The sequence below is a fragment of the Microtus pennsylvanicus genome, chromosome 16, assembly GCF_037038515.1.
Source record: "Microtus pennsylvanicus isolate mMicPen1 chromosome 16, mMicPen1.hap1, whole genome shotgun sequence".
Taxonomy (NCBI): Eukaryota; Metazoa; Chordata; class Mammalia; order Rodentia; family Cricetidae; genus Microtus; species Microtus pennsylvanicus.
In genome coordinates, this window is record NC_134594.1 from 15,712,869 (window position 1) to 15,719,058 (window position 6,190).

At 40.8% G+C, this 6,190-nt stretch overlaps 1 pseudogene; it reads right to left on the minus strand.

The window, feature by feature from the left end:
• Window positions 1-2,553: 2,553 nt before the first annotated feature.
• LOC142836542 (small ribosomal subunit protein uS3-like) lies at window positions 2,554-2,907 on the minus strand (annotated as a pseudogene).
• Window positions 2,908-6,190: the final 3,283 nt, after the last annotated feature.

Below are 6,190 nucleotides of genomic sequence, written 5' to 3' on the forward strand. Positions count from 1 at the left end.
TCTGGCAGTTTTTGTGGAAAATCTGGATACTTGACGATGGAAGCGCTGAAAAACAGCTCCCCACCCAAACCAAACAGAGCCGCTCCTTAGAGGAGCTTATCCTCCTTCCTGAAAGAAGGATGGCTTTTCAGACCCATTGCGTTGTATGGATCTGTCGCCCTTGTCCACTGAAAACAACACAGTCTGCATTTCTGAGTGGTTTCAGCCCTGAGTTAATTGGCGGGAGCAGCTTTCCAAGTGGCTTCGTGTTAATCAGCCTTCATCTGATCCACCGTAAACTTATTTCTAAGGATCCAGCCATGCTTTCCAGGGGTCTTATGACTCCGGAACTTTGTTCAGTATATGGTCTTATTCTAACTTGCATAGAGTCTTTTCTTTGGAATGGCAGCCAAAAGCAAAGCTGAAATTTAAAATGTGGCCTTTCCAAACCTAGAAACCAGCTGTGGAGTGGAAATCTACTTCGAAGGGGAAAGCAAACCCAGTAATAAGAAGAGTGTTGGGATGAACTTTGACATACATAACTCAAGACTGCTCTAACCTGAGTCTTGTTTTTCTTCATAGCAAACTATGATTTTTTTCTCCTTCTGATCTTTGACTCTTCTTCTTCCCAGTCTGTGAATATCTCCTTATTAACATAAACTGTACAATTTGAAAACACCTAGTGTATTCTGTCTGAAGCAGACACATGGAAATAATTTGAGAATATTGTTTTATCTCTCATGACAAGATCAAGTGAGAAATGCCACTTCTGGCTAGCATGGGATGCTTCATAGAGGCAAAGGAAGGTGACTGATTCCTTCAATCTCGGCTGCTCCTATTTTAAGTCTTTGTTGGGTTATAGACAGACAGACAGCCTTTCTGTGTCATCTCAAATGCCTTCTAACTCTTCTTTTCTTGTCTCTAGGTTCACTGTCAATCTTAGTCAAGAATAGTTACCTAGGTATGAAAATAGAAGCAGATTCAACTACTGATTAAATATGAGAAAATGTTTATCCCAACCAGGCATGAAGACAAAGTAGACCAAATTATACAAACAACTTTTTGTATCAAAGAACCACTGTTCGTATTAGTTCAAGGACATGAGAAATGGTTGATCCTGGTGGCAAACAAGGATTGCATTTTTATGATTCTCAAAATCAACAGCTTGCTGACATCTAGACTGGTTTAGAACTTGAACTATGAGAGGCCAATGAGACTATATGAGAGAACTGCTGGATGGCTACAAAGACATCAGGCGTGGAGCTTAGATGGCAAGTAAACCCCCAAGGTGCCTCGTGCTCTCTAAATACCTTGTCTCAAACGTGTAGTGGTTGACCTTCCATATTCACTAGGCTTGGAATGACAAGTTAAGCATGCTTGTGGACATGATTCCAGGTGCTTTCAAAGATACTTGCTGAGGAAAGAGTGTCTCCTGGAAGATACCTGGGCTCTGCTTCTTCACTACAATGCACTGTGATCAGATGCCACCCAGCAGAACTCCTGTCACCATGCCTTCCACACATGGATAGACCATACCCTTGAAACATGAATCAAAATAAACACATTTTCCCATTACTATTAGGCGTTTCATGATTACAGTGGGAAAGGAACTAATGACTGAGCCAGCTTCACAGTACTCTCTGCAGCCATGTGCACTGTGAAAGAGCTCACTCAGTAATTTGTCCACGTTATGAAAGTGTTGTTCATTTAGCGATGGAGAATGGATTCCAACTGTGGTCATCAACTTGTGTGCCTAAGCATAGCATGATACATTTGATATCTGTTATTTTATTTTATTATTGTTACAGAACTTCCAAACCAACTTTAATTCTCCACAAAATGCAAATAAGTAACAAATGCTTTCAAGATATTATGGCAAATAAACTATAGATAATTTCTGAATTTTTCATATTTCCCAAAACATAATGACTACCTACAGGATTTGGAGATGTGAACTCTAATGACAAGCATTACAATTCATAAACTTCTGAACTTTAAGATCAATGGCATCAGCAGTTCCCGCTCTACTTGAGGGATGCTGAGACTAAAGCTTAGCACAGCATGACAAAACACAGTGGCGAATTTGTTTACTTTTGACATACAGGGCTGAGTGCAAACCATGGTGCACAGGCTTTCATAAAAAGCATCTTTACACGCTGAGCTATCATGCTGGCCTACCAAAGAATTCCTACAAGCTAGCAAAAAATCACAGCCAGGATGGGCAGGAACATAGGTCAACAATAAAGTGCATGCTGAACACGTACTGTGTGTAAGTCCTTGGGCTCTATCATGAGCATAAAAACCAAACTGTTCTTTTTACCCTGTAGAGTTGAACCACAGGGTCAGGGTGCTGTCCTGTAGCCACCGTCCTTTACTGAGCCAAGATTTTTCTGTTCAACTCTGCTTCAACCCTCCAGTTTAAACAAACAGGGTATTGACATTCTATAGGCCAGCAAAACCCAGTCAGATGAACACTGGAGACAATCCGTCAGGTCTTTTGTTTTTGTGAAAGATCTTTATAAAATGTCTTTACAGAACAACATCCATCCTCCAGATGCAGCTGCCATGACCCTGTTATGCTGTAGGTACTGACTTGTGCATGGCACGTGGCTTTGGCTTCCCACCCTTCTGTTCTGGGATGGGAGTGGTGGGCAGAATTTCATCTTAAGGTTGCATAGTGCTCATGTGAGCAGGTAGAGGCTTCCTAGGGACAATCTTACCCCCTTGGGTCCCAGGCAACACGATCTTTGCTCTGAGGTTCAGCATACCATGTGTGAGCAGCCCATGGCACACATCAGTGCCAATGTAGTCATTACCAGGGCCTCCACTGTACATCCTCAGACTATCCACAAGCTTCATGGTCTTGGCACTCTTGCCTCAGAGTTTCCCAGACACCAGAACCTCAATGTCCTTGGTCCCACTCTCCATAATGAACTTCAGCACACCATAGCAAGATGCCGCACACCATAGCAAGATGCCGCGCACCACGCCCCCGTGTCTGTGTTCTGTGCACTAGAACCCAGTTTGTGAGCTTTGGGCAAGGGGCTGAAGGTTGAGAATACAGACGCAGAACATTGAAACCAAAAGCCCTTCTTTAATAGCACCATGGAGGGTTAAATACACTGCAGTCAATGGCCAACAGGTGAAAATCCCATTCTCTGATCTTCTAAGCTAGGCATAGCTTTTAGTAATTTCAATTAGAAGGTTCTAGCAGGGAAGAGCAGCTGAAGACCAGGACTCATTAGTCCCAACAGCAAGACATAAACACAGCTGAACAAAATAGATCTTAATTATCTTCACTTAAAAATATGAACTGATGAAAACATTCTGATGCCTAGAAGAGAACACAGTGTAACTCAATGATGGGGTAGAGTGTGGGGAGTAGATACCAGTACCCAAAGAACACTCTAGTAACTTCTAGGAGTTTGTAATCTAGACGCTCTGTGTGGGCAATGGCACACAGACTTCTTGAGGCCACCTTTACTACATAGAGTGCTGCAATAATAATATTGCTATAATTTAATATGCAATTGCTTCATTAACTTAATCTATGCTCAGGATAATTCACTTGGCATAATTAAGGTTAAAGATGATAGGAGATCATCATGAGAATTTTGAAAATCCATAATAGGAAGGGAAAACAGAGAACTAGAATGATATCTGTCACATGTAGAATTTATCTCTGTCTCTAAATGTGTGTCTGCAGCATTCTCGGGCATGTCCTCCACTCACACTCAAGGTAACTGGCTGACTTTTAAATAAGCACCTGGGATCACTTCCTTTAGTGTTCAATATTTTTAATGACGAAACTCTGTTGTGAAAATTGCTATAATTTATTAAATTCTTTTAAATGTTTATTTCCATTTTTCTCTTTGGAGAGTATCACAATATTAACCTTGGATACATGATGAGTGAGGGATGGGGCGGGACTGCACACCCATAACCAAAGAGATTCATTGACAGTTTATAATTTAGAGCTATGGAACATGTAAAAAAAAAACCTGATACTAAACACTGGCCAGACTGTCCACAAGAAAGTGACTCTATGGTCTAAAGCCTAAACCTTTGTAATTCTTCATGTGATATCTTTCAAACACATTACTGGAATAGCATAGTAGAAGAAAATGACATCACTCAGATAATTATCTATTTGTATTCAACTTCTATTCTTACACATTAAATAAGAAGTTATTTCCTGGAGTTAATTTTACAGACCACTTATTCTTTCTATGGCTACATTATTAATATTAAATAAGTTGTATTTTATGACCACAGCTGTGCTCTTAAACACTCAAACTATACATTAAAATGACAGGACATTTCACATATTTTCAAATTACTTGTGTGATTTTTTTTTAGAGTGGGTTTGCTCATCCACAGTCTTCCCTATTCACTCAGTGCCCATAATCTTTGTTGTTCGTAAGATTAGCCATTATTTTCCCTGGAAAATGTGTGTGTGTGTGTGTGTAATTAAATGTGAAAGCTGTGGTTTTCAAGTCCATTTTGTTGTAACGCCTGAGCTTCCCATCAAGGTCAACTTTGATCTTGTACTGTGTGTGTCTCACACACTATCCCATTTCTCCGAGGAACATAAGTAGGATGGTCTGACTAGACGTTTAAATTCATGTTTGATATTCTAGTGAGCTGTGAGCCAAATACTGCACCTGTCCAGAATCATGAGCTTGGGGGAATCAGGAAAGCCTGATTTTAAGGCCAGTGTAACCGAGAGGTTGAGAGCAGAACCATTTGGAAGATGGTAGCAGCTGGAGGCATGCCTCATGAGTGGCAATGTATAGCCATAATGTGTGCATTCTTTCCCTCTAGTCCCACCTACGGTCTAAGTGCTGGCTGACCAATCTGATGCCCAGACTGCCCCTTGGAGGTCAGCAGTGGAGCTGCAGGGAGTTACTAGAATGTTCTTTGGGTACTGGTATCTACCCCCCATACCCTGCCCCATCACTGAGTTACACTGTGTTCTCTAATAGACATCAGAATGTTTTCAGCAGTTTATATTTTTATGTGAAGATGATTAAGATCTATTTTGCTCAGTTGTGTTTATGTCCAAAGGGACGTATTCATTAAATCCCCGTGAACGTCTTCATTTTCTGTCTCCCATAATATACCTTTAAATTGCTTTGTCGAAAGCATGACAGAAGAGATAAGTGGCTACTCTAAAACCTGGAGGATTGATGACTAACTCTCCCTCCTGATAATAATCATGCTCACTATGAATGACCTCAATGCTTATGGAAGTGGTACGTGCTTGTCCTTAGAAAAAAGGCACCTCCAAGTACGATGGTGCATGTCATGTTGGTGTCCTGGATAACTGTATGAGGGTTCTACACCTCTGTGTGGGTTGTGAAGAAAGCCCAGGATCTGGCCCTGTATGTGGGGACCCCCTAAGATCCAGACTCCAGACCAACTAAAGGCAACATGAAAAACAGCTCCCTGGATAGTGTAGCAGATAATATCTCTGGCACTAAGGTTCAGCCAGGGCCACAGACTCATAAATCAGTGACATCATTAGGTCATACTCACTAAAAATAGTATCAATCTTGCAAAAGCCACGGTATTTTTATTAAACATTCCATAGAAGACTTACATTTTTAGAAATCCGCATACATAGAGTGATAGGTCACAGAAAACCTCACTCTTGGCATAATTTTATACTTGTCTTTCTACAGGCTCATAGCTAGTGTGTGTGTGTGTGTGTGTGTCTGTCTGTCTGTCTGTCTGAATCTTGTGTGTGTGCATATCTTCATATATAAATGCCTTTTTCAGTACTCATACAAGATTATCCATATGCAATATTTGAGTGTTTTTTATTGTAAAGAATGTTTATAAACACTAATATATATACTCATCAGTATATATATATACTCATATACATACACATATATGTATGTATGTGTCTGGGAAAAGGCTCACAGGCACTCCTAATGTGTAACCCACTTACGTTTCAGCTGTTCTTTAGTCTAATCATATTGATAATCAGAATTTACTACCACAGTGGATATCAGTTACAAAACACAGTGGTCACTGTGACAGCCTTGTGCATGTATGCAGTCTCTTTGATCACATCCACCCCTGTATTCTCTCCCATTGGGAGAGCCTTTCCCATTGCTCTCCCAGCTTCTGCCACCAGCCTCTTTCTACCCTCACGTCATTAAAAGACAATCTAAGTTCCACATAGGCAAGCAAACATGGCTCC